At 46.9% G+C, this 16,049-nt stretch overlaps 1 protein-coding gene across 6 annotated transcripts in view; it reads left to right on the forward strand.

Annotated features, from left to right (window-relative positions):
• Window positions 1-1,845: 1,845 nt before the first annotated feature.
• The window catches only part of Kat6b (lysine acetyltransferase 6B), a 167,533-nt gene continuing 153,329 nt past the window's right edge, over window positions 1,846-16,049 (forward strand). For 3 of the 6 annotated variants that reach the window (XM_021637496.2, XM_021637499.2, XM_021637502.2), the window contains exon 1: window positions 1,846-1,982. The gene's annotated coding sequence lies outside the window, so the exon portion shown is untranslated. Of the gene's footprint in view, window positions 1,983-2,773; window positions 3,085-16,049 lie in introns of those variants that run through there. The other 3 variants (XM_021637497.2, XM_060382093.1, XM_060382094.1) reach the window with 3 other exon arrangements.

Consider the following 16,049-nt stretch of genomic DNA (forward strand, 5'->3'; position numbering starts at 1 on the left):
GAAATAAAATTCCCAGCACTTGCATTATGAAAGAAAACAAAAAACAAAAAAACAAGCACACCTTAACATGCCCTTTTTGAAATAATCTAAATGAACTGGACTGAGTTATGAACCAATGGCTTGTAAAAACTCTCTTTGAGCCAGTGATTGAAGATCCTAAATGAAACGGACAGGAAGAGATTTAGAAAACTCAACCCGAGATTTCCTTCTACAGTAATGGAACTCAAAATTAGCCAGGCCAATCAGTGGCTGAGCTTACCTTGTTTTTGTTTCCCTGGGCTGAGCCTGAGAGTGCCTAGATGTAATCTAAAGAGGTTTGTGTTTTAAAAACTAACAACCAAGTAGTAAAAACACCTATAAAGAGGTTTATAATGGAAGCGGTGACAGTTCAGAGTGTAGTGTTACAACTCTTCTGCTCCCCCTCCTTTTTTTTTTTTTTCTTTAAATCTTTCATTCAACTCTGTGCCCTTCGTCTTGGCTGCTTTCTCACCTTGCTGTCAAGAAGCTCAGAAGCAGGGGAAGCTCACACACCAGAGCAGCCTTTGTGTTTTCCGGCCTGCCTGTGACAGAGTTGCTGCTGTTGTGCCTGAGATAAGGACGGAGATTAGTGGTTCTAGCAAAGTACCTACAGAGTTGTATCGTATCGTAGTTTCTAATGGGGAGTTGAAGGCACTGCAGCTGTGGTGTCAGTGGCAAGATGGGAGTCATTCAGGGCAGGGAGACTGAAATTCTTACATCTTTTCACCGGGGCCCTCAAGAACGTCCAGATTCAAGGACAGAACTTCAGGCAACAGGTGGTTTTTCCACCCAGGCAGCCACTCGGGAAACTTGGCTTTCTCAGTGCCATAGGTTTCCCTTCTTCCCAGTGGCCCGGGAAGGGAAACTGTTCAAACTCTGGAGGAGCCTTTTCTCAAGCCTACCTTTGTCATTCTCTCAAGTATCCCTTGCCAGCATCCCACCCAGCTCCGGGAAGAGCCAGGGACGTATTCTTCGGAGTCCGGAGGGAGCTGCAAGGCATGTGGGCAGCTTTAGAGTAGCCTTGCCTGGGCGGCCAAAGGATCCCCCAGCCTCCCTCGTATGGGCCTCAGGAACTCCGGGGGCCCAAGGGAAGCTTGGAAAACCGAACTTCGCCATCAGCCTTCCTCACAGCGCTGGTTAGAGACGGGGGAAGGGCCCCCCCAGCGGTCTCTCCACCGCCCTACCCCCTGCCCCTCTGCCACCCAGCTGCACAGTCCGGGAAGCACCCAGAATGCAGCTCCGAGCTCGCCAGCCCCTGGCAGGCCGGGAGAGGGCATCCTGAGGGGCAGCTTCCCTCTCCAGCCCGCGACTGACATTCCTACTCCCACCCGAGGATGCCTGTCCGCAGTCGCTGAATGTCACTGCTCCCTCTTCCTCCCGATCGGGGTAGACACAGCTCCCGAGGCATTTCCCCCCCCCGACCCCAAAACTGCCGCGGCCGCCCGAGGGTACGAGGCCCGGGAGGAGGACGAAGTTTGGAGCCCACGGCGGCGGGAGGGGGGCGCGTTTAAGAAGACCGCACCTCAGTCCCAGACCTGGCGGGCACACTCCCCGCCCCAAAACGGCCCAGGCGTCCCCATCCTCTCACGGACACCGGCGTACCCGCCCTCCCCCGAGGGCGGTGAGCGGAGCCCCCCGGGGCGGAGGCAGGTACCCCCGGGGCGGAGACTGGGGCGGGCGGGGTCCGGGCTGCGCCCCCGGCCGGGCCAGGCGGGCTAGCGGGCGGCGCGGGGGGAGCGGGGCTGGGCGGCGCTGCCTCGGGCTCTGTGCGCTGCAGCCCGGAGCCGAGGAGGAGGAGGCGGAGGAGGAGAAGGAGGCGGCGGCGGTGGGTCCCGGGCGGGGGGAGCGCGGCGCTGCGGACCCGGGCGGCTGGCAAAGGACGAGGCGGAGGCTGAGGAAGGCAGCGGGGAGACCCGGGCTGCAGCAACAAAGGGCAGCAAGCGATTGGCCGGGCAGCAGGCGAGGTTAGCCGGGGACCGGGGTGGCCGGAGGCAGCGGCGGATGGTGCACGTGCTTGCAGACACGGGCGAGTGCGGAGCCGGGGGTGCACGCCCGGCGGGCAGGGGCTCGCTCCCCCTCCGTATGGGATGGCGAGGAGGCTGCCGCGAGCTCGTTCCGCCTGCGCCCGGTCTGGGGCTGGCAGGGTAGGGGGTATGTGAGGGGGGGGGTAGGATGCGAGCCAGGGGGCGGGCGAGTAGTCGCCCGGGACGGGACAGGAGAGAGGGTGGAGGAGGGGGCGGGATGGAACGCTCCGGGCGGCGCGCCCGTCCGCGCGCTCCTCGGCGGGAGCTGGCGACGGAGAACCTCGAATTTTAACTTCGCGTGCCCGCCCGCGCGCGCCCGCCTGCGCCCACCCCTAAATCCTGCGGCCGCCGCCAGCGATCAGCTCTCACACAAACTTTAGCTGCGGGCTAGGGGCGCTGGGGCGGGGGGGGAGGGGAGAGGAAAGAGGCCTCGGATTGGCGTCGTGTACGGCCAATGGGGCCGGGCGCCTCGGCGGCGCCCAGGTCCAATCCTTGCCCAGAGGGAGCGGGGCGGGCAGGTGGAAGTAGAGGTGGCGCGGTGTCTGTGCGGGAGAAGCAGGCCGGGCCAATCGGTGCCCGGCGGAGGCGGGCCCCGCGCTCTGTCGATTGGTGCCGGCCGCCGGCCCTCCCTCGGGGCGGCGCCGGGGCGGGGGGAGGCTGGGTCGAGAGGTGTGTCTGAGCGGAGGCGCGGTGACCGGCAGGAGCCTGCCCCAATGGGGGGCAGGGCGGCCGGCGAGCGGGTGACGGACAGACCTGCGGGCCAACGGCTGGCCTCGAGTGCTGGTGGTCCGGTCCAATGGGACGGCGCCGGGGCGGGGCCGCGGCCCGGGTTTAATGAGACTCCATTGGGCTGTAATCAGTGTCATGTCGGATTCATGTCAACGACAACAACAGGGGGACACAAAATGGCGGCGGCTTAGCTCCTACCCCTGGCGGCAGCGGTGGCGGGCGCCGGGGCACCTCCTCCAGGCGGCGGCCGCGGCTTCTCTCCCGGGCAGCGGCAGCGCCCCCGGTAGGCGCGGCGGCGGTGGCGCGCGGCCAGGTCTGTCACCCACCCCGCGCGCTCCCAGGGGGAGGAGACTGGGAGGGCGGGGGCCCGCCGGGGCTCGCCGAGGACGCGCGACGCCCCTCCCACAGGCCTCCGCGCGGGGGTCACCGCGGGGCCGCTCGGGGTCGGGCTGCCCCTGAGCGTGACGGTAGGGGGCGGGGGAGAGGAGGGAGGAGGCACAGGCTCCGCCCCTGCCCGAGCCTGCGGGGCGCGGGGCGGGGCTCGTGTGTGCAGGGGCGGGGCCGGGCGGGGCGGGGCGGGGCGGGGCTGAGGGTCGGAAGGAGGGGCCTGGGAGGGGATTTCTGTGAGTGAGTGAGTGAGTGAACTGGTGGGATGGATGGTAGTGGTTGGACCAGGGCGTGGGCAGGGTTGGAGAAGGGAAGACGGGACAGGAAACTGGAGGGGTAGGAGCAGGTGTATGAGGGGGAGTAGGGAGTGGGTAGGTTCTGGGCCGTGTGAGGGCTGGTGAAGTGTTTCAGATCGCGAGATTGCAGTTACCTGGGGACGCACTGAGGATGAGTTTGGGCGTGGTGGATGCGGAGTTGAGAGCGTTGCTGAGTGGGTGTTGTCCTGGGGGGTGGATCTTGGTTCATGAGGCAGGTGCAATTGCTTTGAAGGGAAAGAAGAATCGGGTTGAATCCTCAAATTGGAATACGATAGCGTTAAGTTTGGAAGAGTTTCTAAAAGGTGATGTTAAGGTGGCAGAAAAAACTTTAATAGGGAGAGTCTATTTGTAATTTGTAAAAATATATTAGTAGGGAAATGCTAGGGCTGTTAAGAAAGTGGGCCGGACTGGGCAAAAAGTCTTGGTGGGTATAATTTGCTGGGCTGTGCCCTCAGTCTTCAGTGAGCCAAGAAAGGTGTTGGGGCCTCTAATTCGATAGGCTAGGGTTGCCTGGAGTAAACTTGGGCCAAGTCTTGAAGAAGTGTGCCTGGAGAAGGGAGAACACAGAATGTACTCAGGAAGAGAAATGGAGGCTTGGTACCTTGGGCAAGGACATGTGGGGTTTTTGAACTTTGTAGGACTTTGGTTTGGGCAGGGTTCAGGGAGTAATGGGAACTGGCAGGGTAAAAGCAGAAGGGCGGGTCAAGGAGCTCCTGCGCACCGTGGAGCAGTTTTAACGCCTGCAGTTGGGAGACGGTACTGAGATGTGAGAGCAGTAGAAGTTATAAAGGGGCTAGTGATACAGGTGTCTGAGGTAGGAAAAGAGACCAAGTGAGCCAAGTTCGCTTGGGGTGGAGGTGCCGGAAGAACGGCATGGCCATGAGGTAGAGGGATGGGACTTGTGTTGGGTTCGCACTGTGTTAGTTTTTGTGCCTGGATATAGTCTCTTTTTGAACTGAAAGCTGGCCATTTTTGCTAGGCTGGCCGGCCCCACAGTGAGCTTCTGGAGGCTGCCTGTCTCTACCCTTTGATGCTGGGATTACAGGCAATTTAAGCCATGCTCAGCTTTTTTACATGGGTGCTGGAGATTCGGACCCAGGCGCCCATGCTTTCAGCACTAAGTGTGCTGAGCCATGGCCCCAGCCCCAATAAAATGTATGTTTTTAGAAACTACATCCTTCCTCTCATAGCCTAATTTTTCTGATGTAACTCTGAAATACGACATTTGATTGCTTTATTACAAATTAATTGCGCATGTACTAAAATGAATTTGAGCTGTCTTGTTTTTAAGTAGGAATGGCTAAGGAGCTTGTAATCTCAAGGTCATTTTTGGCTTCTGAGGTCAGCCTGGGTAGTTAAGACTCTGGGTTTAAGTAATCAAATCAATAAATAAGGAAGGAAAGTTTTACCCTAAAGGAGGGCTTTAGATGACACAGCTGAATTTTTATGCTTTGGCTGCACCTGGGCCTCTGGGTAGATGCACTGTGGTTGTATTTTGTCTTGTGAACTAATGGACTACTTGTGAAAACAGGTGGAAGTTAGACATTATGTAAATGAAAAGTAATTAGGGTAGAGCAAGTTTGGCAAACTATTAATTGGTCAATTAATTAATTCATTTTTGTTTTTTTGAGACAGGGATTCTCTGTATAGTAGCCTTGACTGTCCTCAAACTCAGAGATCCACCTGCCTCTGCCTCCTGAGTGCTAGGATTAAAGGTGTGTGCCACTACTGCCTGGCTCGGACGAGTTATTTTAATGTGCTTCGTGTGTGAATGTGCTTGTGCCTGCGAGCATGCAAGTGAGTGTGTGCACGCCGCTGCAACTTTGGGTGTCTGGTTGTCTTCATTGGGTTGGTGCCAGGGCATCAAACTCTTTGGTCATCAGGTTTGCAATAAGTGCCTTTGCCTGCTCAGCCTCTCACTCACCCTTTTTTGAACATTCATTTTCCTGTTAGAAAAGATTTAACCAAGGGTCTGGCTTGTAGTTTCTAAGCTAGTTCTCTAGGTTATAGGCCTTTGTTTCCCACTTGCATAGATACAGCTGCATTTGTATCCAGGGAAGCAATTTGTTTGGGAAAGTAGAAACATAGGAGTCGTAGTGATGACCTTGCTTGTAGAATAGTAGTAAATTGATAGGAGAGATAGGGCAGAGGGACACAATCTTCATATTCTCTTTTTCCATTGTTGTGAATATTTTAGTTGTTGCTGGTTTGCTTGGAACATTTCCACATATGTCACATGGAACACATGTGTACACGTTTCTTTAAGGTATACTTCCAAGAGTGGAATGGTTGGTGTATAGGTAGGGCACCTCCTGCCCTGCATCTCAGCGTAATTATAACCCTTCTGGCTTTGGGTGAAGCTAGATGGTTGCTCTAAGTAGAACATGGACTTGTCTTGCTGCTCACTGGCTAAACTGTTCCCAAAGTGCTATGCTAGGGTCACCCTCCACAACATGTAGGAAATCTGTGGTTTCTGTGTCCTTTTCAGCACCCAGTCTTGTTAGCTGTTAAAGTTTTAGCCAGTTTAAACTTTGAGTAGTGAGCAGGTTGAGCAGCTTTTCCTGTCTTAGCCATTTGGCTTTCCTCATTTGTAAAGTCCCCCTCCATCCACTCTTCTAATTTGGAATGTAGTCTTTTATTGCTACTTAGAAGTTCTTCCTTTTAAATGTTCTTTAACAATTCGTTTACAGTTATTTTGTGTGTGTGTGTGGGTGCATGTATGGGTGTGGGCTTATGTCCCATGACTAATGCGTGTGTGAAGGTCAGAGAACAACTTTTGGGAGTCAGTTCTCTCTTACAATATAGGTCCTTGGGATGGAATTCAAGTCAAGTTTAGCAGGTTTGATTGCCAAGTACCTTTACCCCCTTTGCCACCATGTTGACCTGGAAGGTCTTTATTTACTGTGAATACAAGTCCTTTGTCCTGTGTGTATGTTACAAATACCTTTTCTATCCTATAGCTTTCTTTTTCACTCTCTTTATGATGTCTTTCAATAAACTGAAGTTCTTAATTTTAATGGAGTCAGATTATTGGTCTTTTCTTTATGGGTAATGCCTATAGTGTCTTATTTTAAGGACTTGTCCATCCTGAGGTTAAAAAGTTGCTGTTCTATGGAGTATTATCTCCTGAAAGCTTTTTTACTGACTTTGTAAGATCTGTAACTGTGAGGGCAACACACTCTCCCTGACCAGGCTTGCCACTGTAAATCTGTGCTTGCTTTTCTTCACGTTTTTCTGTCTTCAGTTTTTACTTGTTTGCAGCCTCAGCCAAGAGCCAGGTGCTGCCTTCCCTAGTTTCTTAGGAGAAATGGTCCTATAGACAGAAGTTGAGCCAGATTCGATTTTACAGGCCTCCAGCTGACTGCACCACCCTTTCGCTTTTATGAGCTAGCATTTTATTGTGCTCCTGCTATGGGTCAGCCACCGTACTTGCTTCTTTCATATCTGTTATCGCAGTGATTCCTCTTAAGAGTTGTGTAAAACAGGCTTGTATTCCCATTTTTACACATGAGAACCTGAGACTTAAATTGATTTACTAACATGTCCAGTATCCCAGTTTCCGTAGCTAGCAATGTGGAGACTGGACTGCAAACTGTTTGCTTTGTTTTTTTGAGATAGGGTTTTTCTGTGCAGCCCTGGCTGTCAAGTGCACAAATCTGACTGTTTCTTCCTCCTGAGTACTGGAAGCACATGCCACCATGCCCCACTTCTAATGTAGTCCTTATTAAGTCAAATGTTGAAAAATTTCTCAAGCCTATTTAAAAACTTTATAACCAAAGATAATTCCTTCCTCACCTTTTTATGTATTTAATTTTGTTTTTGGTGATGGTGTTTCAGGGCCTCTTATATGCCAGGTAAGTATTTGATCACTGAGTTACACTCTCAGTCTCAACCAACTTAGAGAAGTGCACCATGTCTGACCCCCAACTCCTGTGCTCTCAGTGCAGCATGTCCAACTAAGGCACTCTGTATATTATGAACTTGGAAAAAGTGCATCTGTATCTTCAGGGTAGTTAGCAGGCTTTATGTGGCTCGTGGATGAATTAGATACAGGTATATTGATCCTAACTTGAGAGGCTTGCCGTGTGTTCACTTTCAAAGGTAGACTTACAGTTCTCTTGACATTTGCATACTCTTCCAAATTTATTTATTTATTCTTTTTCTTCTTTTTGAAACGGGGTTTCTCTGTGTAGCCCTGGTTGTCCTGGAATTTGCTCTGTAGACCAGAGCTGGCCTTGAACTCAGAGATTACCTGCCTCTATTGGGATTAAAGGCATGTACCACCACCCAGATTCATTCGTTCGTTCCTTTATTGAGGCATCTCTTGATGGGCCTAGAATTCAAAGAGGTCTATGCTTCTGCCATCTAAGCTGTGTAGTAGTGTGGCCAGCTATTTATTTTATTTATGGAAATTGATTTATTTGTGTGTATGAGAGAGAGGTGGGGAGGGAGAATAGAATGAGAATCAGAGACTCTGTTCTTGACATGCTTTTGGGATTTTTTTTTTTTTTCTGTCTTTGCACCTTGTGGGTTCTGGGGATCAAATTGAGGTGACAAGCAACCTCGCCTCCTGAGCTGTTTTGTAGGCTCAGTTTTTTTGACTTTTAAAGGGAACTCGTTTGTTTGTCTAGGAGAATGGGGTGTGTGTGGTAGAGGAACTAGCACAGGGCCCTGAAGTGGCTCGACATTTCAGAATAACCCTGTTCTTTTGGTGTGTGATTGCTTGTGTTTGGGTGCACATATGTAACCGGGAAGGCCTGAGTTAGCAGTGGGTGTGGAGTCCTCCTGCATCACTCTCTACCTTAGATATTGAGGCAGGGTCTCTTTGATTTTATTTTGTGTGTGTGTTGGTGTTTTGCCTGCCTGCATGAAGTCAGTTCCCCTGGAAGTGGAGCTACAGACAGTTGTGAGCTGCCAAGTGGGTGCTAGGAATTGAACCCAGGTCCTCTGGAACAGCCAGTGCTCTTAACCACTGAGCCACTGAGCCATCTCTAGCCCCAAGGCAGGGTCTCTTAATTGAACAAGGAGGAACATTTACTGATAGGGCTAGTCTGGCCAGCTCCCACCCCCCCCCCCTTTTTTTTTTAATGTGGATTCTAAGGCATGGGGCAAGTACTTTACTTGATCTCAGCCTTTAGATTCATCTTTAAAATTCAGATTACTTCTTTTCTGGAGACAGGGTCTCATGCATCTCAGGCTGGACTTGAACTGATTGTTCTGCCTCCCATCTCCCAAATGCTGGGATTATAGTTTTGCATAACAGCCAGCAAATTATTTCTTAATACATTGTTCTCTGTCATTAAAAATGACTAAAGCTGACTTGCAGTTAGAGAGAAACTTAGGTTTGAATAGAAAAATGTAAGTGCTAGAAACCCTCTAAGTGCAGTTGATTATTTTTTAAGTGGAAATTCTTAGTTATCATAATTCCTAATCAGCGCTGTCTTCAAAGGCCCACCGGTCTTGAGATGACTTTTCATCTTGCCTCAAATCCTCCCTTTTACAAGGGATCAGATTTCCTGTGATGTTCCTAACAGTGTGATTAAATTTTAGAGACTGAAACTATTGAGCACTTAAATGCAGAAATGACTGTGCAAACCTAATTCATGGCTTCAATCAGGAGATTTGGGACCTGTCCCTACTAATTTATGATGATGATGTTGAAACTAATCTTTGCTGGGGATTATGGAAGCTGTAATAGTTTATTGATGGTTCAGTTATTGTTTGTTGAAGCAGATTTACACAATTATAGTTTAATGACATAACAAGGGTATTGTCAACTAAGAGAGCATGACATGAAAACTTAAACTTACAATTCATATAATATGTATTAGTTGAAATGATAATTTTCATGGTGATTTAGCCTTTTAGAAATCCTTGGAAAACATTATTAGCTTATGAATTGAAAACTCTATGTTAATGAGTAGTGGGAAAGAACTTAGTATTCCTCTAAAAAGATTGAGAATTAGAAATTCAGTCCAGCTAGCATGCATTGAGTCCATTAGACTCATAAATTTAATCCAAACTGGATTGATATTTGGAAGGATGAAATCCTGCTTGCTCTGGTTTCTTTGTCACTCCTCCCTTGTAGAGGCTAGATGTTGTCAAAATGACTCAAACATTTAACATGATTGTGAGTGAGTGTGTGTTTGTGTGTGTGCGCACTGTATATGTTTTTGGTGTCATGTGTACCTGCTTTACCTATTTGATATGTCACATTTAGATGCCACTGCCACACTTCTCTCTCCCTCTCCCCCTCCTCCTATCCTCCCTCTTTTGTTTTGGTTTTGCTGTATAGCTCAGCAGGACTCAACCTGAGATCCTCCTGTCTATTCCTCCCAGTTCCTTGTGTAGTCTAGGCTGCCCTTGAACTTTAGATGTTCCTCATGTCTCAGGCTTTCAAATAAATGCTGGGATTATAGTTGTTAGCCACCACACCATGAGTTCAAGGCCAGACTGGGCTATATAGAATTCTTTGACAGCCTAGGCTATAGTGTCAGACCCTCTTGGAAAATCAAATCAAACAAACCCAAAAAAGAGGCCATTGCATCCTTTCTTTGATCCAATTGTAGTCCCAGAAAGTAGAGCATGTGGAAATGAATTAGTTCTAGTCCTGTGGTAGTTTGAATGAGAGTGGCTCCCATAGGCTCCTATGTTTGAAATATATGATCCTCAGTTGGTAGAGCTGTTTGGGAAGGATTAGGAGGCATAGCTTTGTTATAGATGTGTTTCTAGGGCCAGGCTTAAGTTTTCAGAAATGCACCTCATTTGCAGTCCGAGCTCTCTGCCTCCCACTTACTGCTAAGGATGTAAACTCTCAGCTCATTGCTCTGTGTCCCTCGCTCTGTCTGTGTAGCCCTGACTATCTTAGAACTCACTCTGTAGACCAGGCTGGCCTCTAACTCACAGAGATTCTCCTGTGTCTGCCTCCCAAGTGCTGGAATTAAAGGCGTATATCACTATACCCAGCCTTGTTTTAGTTTTTAAAACATTGTTTACTAATTCATGGAGTTAAAATCTATAATCCATGTTGTTGTTGTTTTTGAGATAAGGTCTCAGTCTGTAGCTCAGGCTAGCCTGAGATTCATTGTGTAGCTCAGGGTTGGCCTTGACCAAGTGCTAGGATTATGGGTGTGAGCCACCATCCTGATAATGAATTATTTTAAAGTGATTAACTCAGTGCCATTTAGTACTTTCACATTGTTTGACCATCACTTCTGTCTGTATCTAAGACATTTTTTGATTCAAAATAAAATCTCATACTTAACAGCTTCTCTCCACACCGAGGCCCTAGCAATGCATGCCTTATGAATTATATATGGATGTTTTGTATAGATACAGTTCTAGGGTATCTGACTTTTTATGTAGTTTCTTTTATGGTATAATGTGTTTCAGTGTTCATCCATATTGTAGTCATATATATCAGTCCTTGTGGAATAGTTCGGTGTGTGGATCTATTCCCACATTTTATCTGTTCTAGTATAAGTGGATGTCTGAGCTGTTTGCACCAGTGGGTATTATGAACAGTGCTCTTGTGGACATGTTTTTGAATCTGTTGGAGAAGCTATTCTCAGTTTTTTCTGGGGGATAGCAGGAAGTGGACCTGTGGGACGACAGTAATTCTGTGTTTATCTTCTTGAGGCCTCACTAAGCAGTACTTTGTTACTTATTTGGTTCTTGAGTGTCCTGTCTCTTCTTTGCCTTTCCCTAGCATCCACGTGAGACTGGATGTAGGGCAGGGACTTTATGTCACTAAGTATCTATTCATTGTTTTTTGAGGAGTATTCATAACCTCATCTCCCAGTTTACATGTATTATGAGACTCAAGAATGTTTTTCAGGGAAATAGAAGCTCTCAGGGCTTGTGAGGTACCAAGCATCACCATTGGATGCTGTTTAGTGTTAGACAGTAGATGGTTGTAAACCAAGGGTGCTATTTTAAGCCATTGTGCCACTGGGGTGTGGTGGGTGGTAATGGAGGAAAGAACGCAAGGTTTCTTCCATTAGCAGTTTGTGTTGTATTGTGGGAGATATTGTTAGCATTTGTTGATGCTCACTCAGTTTATACAATGGTCTTTGAAAAAAAAAATCCTGGAACTTCTAAGAGTAAGAGGGCTAAAAATAGCAAGTCAAACCCAGGATGATGAAAGAATAAACGCTATTATTGACCTTTTGTTTTTCTACCACTGCTTTTGGCACATCTGTAATCTCATAGCTTGACTGTTGTGACACTAATTTTGAAATAACACAGGCTTTACTGCAAGCTTAGAGGAGGCCTCTCGTGATACTTCTGAGAGGGAAATTTAGACTCTGCTTATGTTGTTCTGAATATTTCTGAATAGTGTTGATATTTATGTAATGCCATTGAGGCTTAAAGTTCAGTGTTCGATCAAGCATTTCTCCAGATTTGTGCAGACTAGTTTGTAAGGAGTGCTGCAAATAGATTCCTAAGGCTGAGAAATACAACCCTGTAATTTGCCCATATTTTTTAGCTAGAAATAAAATGCTTCACAACCATAGACGATAGAAGGGTTTAATTTGATGTGGCATGAATCTTCTGAATTAATTTGGGGTGAGTCTCTTACTTTAACTTTTTTTTTTAATTAAATTTTTATTTTTTTATATTAATTAGTATATTTATTTTGCATCCCAGCCGTAGCCCCCTCCCTCATTCCCTCCCAATCCCACCCTCCCTCCCTCATCTCCTCCCTGCCCCACTCTAAGTCCACTGATAGGGAGGTCCTCCTCTCCTTCCATCTGACCCTAGCTTATCAGGTCTCATCAGGACTGGCTGCAATGTCCTCCTCTGTGGCCTGGCAAGGCTGCTCCTCCCTCAGGGTGGGGTGGGGGGAGGTCAAAGAGCCAGTCACTGAGTTCATGTCAGAGACAGTCCCTTTTCCCCTTACTAGGGAACCCACTGGGATACTGAGCTGCCATGGGCTACTTAGTATCAGAACGAGCAGAACTCAGAATAAGCAGGGGTTCTAGGTTATCTCCATGCATGATCCTTGGTTGGAAAATCAGTCTCAGAAAAGACCCCTGTGCCCAGATATAGTTGAACTTTTATGTTTTTAATAGGATAAAACAAAAAGGAAAGAGAATAATGATTTTAGAGTTTTAGTCATGACTGAATGTCCTGTTCATATATCTAGCGAGTCCTACGGCTCTGCATAAGAAGTGCTGTGTGTAATTTTGAGTCGGGAAAAATAATTTTTATGTGGCTTTTGAATGAATTATGCATTTTTTTCCTGTTGATTTGTCTAGTTAGATACTGCTTTGGCTAAAATGAAGTCAATTTTCAATCGATTCTCTTATCTTGTACCAATTTAGGATGGGACCAGTGTGATGTCAGAGACAAATCAACCCCAGATTTAAAAATTTGTAGTGAATAATGTACAAAGTAGACAATATGCATGTAGTTAGCTGAGAATTGGCTACAGCTAAGAGATTTCTGTTTTCCCTCCTTCTTCTGGCTGTATATATTTTTTAAACACTTTATTCAGCTTGTAGCAGAGAGCCGCTCAGTTATATCAGCTTCTGACTAACTCTGTTGGTTGGTGTCAGATGAGAGCTTATTTTGAGATTAAATTGAGAAGAGGGGTTTGTGCTAGTTTCTGGGGGGAGGGGAGAAGGAGGATCTAAGGTTGTCTGGTGGTTTTGTGTAAGATTAAGATACAAGTATTTATGATTTTTTTTTTCTTTGAAGTGCCAATGATCACTGCCCTAAATTGAGGCTTGTGTTGATACTGTGCAGAACTCGTGTGTCTGTCTCTTAGGTAAAGCTGTCAGTCAAATCTTGGTAGCCTACTCTACCTATAGTAACTCACAAGTGTGTAAGTGCCAGGTGGCCTATGGGACAGACAGTGAATGCTGTCTGGGAAAGGTGGTGTTCAGGACTACTCAGTGTTGAATTGCTTAGGTCCTAATGTTCTCACCACTAAAATGTTGCATTTGCCTGGTGATGTGTATTCCCATGATAGGGTTCTTTTTTAAGGGACTGCAAAAATCTAGTTTTAAATCTGGACAGCACATCTCCTAGAATTAGAGTGACTTGGGGATTAGCATGGCCTCTGTGCTGCTGTGATGCAGTCATGTACTTAAAATTTTTTTCTTTACTAAACTTGCTTTTGTGAATGTGTGCCACAGAGCACATTCTGGGGTAAAAGGACAACTTTTCTTTTTGTTTTTCAAGACAGGGTTTCTCTGTGTAGCTTTGGCTGTCCTAGACCAGCTTGGTAGCCCAGGCTGTCCTCGAACTTACAGAGCTCTGCTTGCTTCTGCCTCCCAGAGTGCTGGGGTTTTTAAGGGCAAGTTCTTTTCTTCTACTTCTGTGAGGCCTCCAGGATGGAACTCACATTGCTAGGCTTGGTGGCCAATGCCTTTTACCTGCAGAACCATCTTAACCAGCTCACAATTCAGTCATTTTTATTTTGTTTTGGTTTTTTGAGACAGGGTTTTTCTGTGTAGCCTTGGCTGTCATGGACTCACTTTGTAGGCCTTGAACTCACAGAGATCCACCTGCCTCTGCCTCCCAAGTGCTGGGATTAAAAATGTACACAACCACTGCCCAGCCTACAGTCATAGTTTTAGTGGAGATAATCTGTGGAAAAAAATTGTAGAAGAAAGTGAAATGTACTTCATTGGGCACTTTCCTGAGGTAATTGCTGATTTAAGGGATGTCCTTGTACCAAAATAAATATACTCTCTCCCTCTTTTTTTTTTTTTTTTTTTTTTTTGGCAGATTTGCCCGAAGACCTGGACAATCTTCAGTTTTTGTTATGGACTGTTAAAACATTTGGAGTTCCAATTCCGGTGTTTCTTCTTCTTATATTTTTAAGCTATGAAATGTCAGTCTTGCTGAAATGTATTGGTAATAGAGATGAATGATTATTTCAGTTGTGGATACTGAGTGTAGAAGCTTGTTGGTGATGTATATTTTGGTGTGTATTGCTTGAGAGATAGATTTTGCTCTCCCGAGTGCCCTGTTGCTTATGTATCTAACATGCCTAAAAGCAACTCCGCACTCCTGGGTGCTTTTCTGTGGCATCGTCTGTGCTTTGTATGATGCGCAAATCAAGTTAGTGGTGGTGATTCCTTCTGCATAGAGAATGGGAGTAATTACTTGGACATAGTGAAATATCTTCTAATGACATTTTGATCCAAACCATTTCACTTTGGAAAGATGCGTTTCCTGTTGTTGATGTTCTGACCAGTGCTTCTTGCTCTCTGTGTGGCTGTGCCTGGAGAGTGTTTTATTTTCCCTAAGCGCAGTGCTCATGTCTCATGCCTGTAAGTGATTTATGTGATGGCACAAGATGGAGTGCTTACTAGATTTGCAGGTGACAGGGTCAAGATTCAGACAGTCTTTGGCAGGTTAGAAGATAGTTCAGTCAACTTTGAATTCCAGTATTTAAAAAGCCTGGGGTAGTGGTGCATTCCTGTAATTTGGGAAGTTGAGGCACAAGGTTTGCTGTAAGTTCAGGGTTAGCTTGGGCTCCATGATTATCAGGCTAGCCAGGGCTAGCAAGACCTCATGTTAAAAAACAAATACCAAACAGAAATAAACAACAAAAATAAAATAAGGCATTTTAATTTCTTAAAGGAAGAGCTGAAAAGGTTTAGTTTGACATTTTTTGGGGGAGGGAAGATCTGGGCCTTTATTTGGTTGGACTGCCTGCTCAGCATGGCCAGCAGGACAGGGATAGTAAGGGAGTTCCTGTAATTTTGGGTTGCACTTTCAGCTGAATAACCCCTGGACTGGGGTCTTTGAAGGTAGATACTCGCAGAAGCAGTGAGTAGCCACCAGATGGCTGTGCTTAGAGATCTAGGATGTGTAAAGAGTTGTCAGCCTTTATTAAGGGAGGCCTTCGAGGTTGAGGTGGGTTTGGTTGATAGTTTTGTTTTCTCCAGATAGGGTTTCTCTGTGTAGCTCTGACTGTTCTGGACTTACTTTGTAAACCAAGCTGCCCTCAAATTCACAGAGATCCATCTGCCTCTGACTGCCCAAGTGCTGGGATTACAAGTGTGCACTACCACACCTGGCTGGTAGTGTTTTTAAAAAGATACTTATTTTCAAATATTGGGCCTGCCATATTGAAGAGCTTGTGAAATATCTTGGGATTGTTCCTGGAGACTCTGACTTGGGTGTCAAACTCATAGGGAGGTGGAGGCTTGCTCCTCTGAGCAAGAAATTCATTATGGCTCCAATTTCCTGTCAGTGCATGGTTTTGCCCCAGATTCGGTGGCCTATCTGTAGGGATATTGGACAAAGATCTTTTACTGGCCAACTGAGAATTGGAGTGGATGACCTCTAAGGTCGCCTCAACGCCACGTGTCTGAATCACAGAAAGAAGACCCAGGAAGCTTACTGTGTTGACCTGTAGAGAAGCCTCTCTCAGGCTGTTGGGTCAGGAGTTGAGTGGCAGCTTTTGTAGGATCTCCAAGGTCTTTGGGTGCAAGTGTTAAATTCCTTCTTTAGGTATATATATCTAAATCAATAGTAGTAAAACTTTAAATTAGTGTTTCATGAGGCCTTTTTCAAGGTCTAGAGACATTGAATTTGCTACACGTATATAGTA

Source organism: Meriones unguiculatus, chromosome 4, assembly GCF_030254825.1.
Source record: "Meriones unguiculatus strain TT.TT164.6M chromosome 4, Bangor_MerUng_6.1, whole genome shotgun sequence".
In the NCBI taxonomy this organism is placed as follows: Eukaryota; Metazoa; Chordata; class Mammalia; order Rodentia; family Muridae; genus Meriones; species Meriones unguiculatus.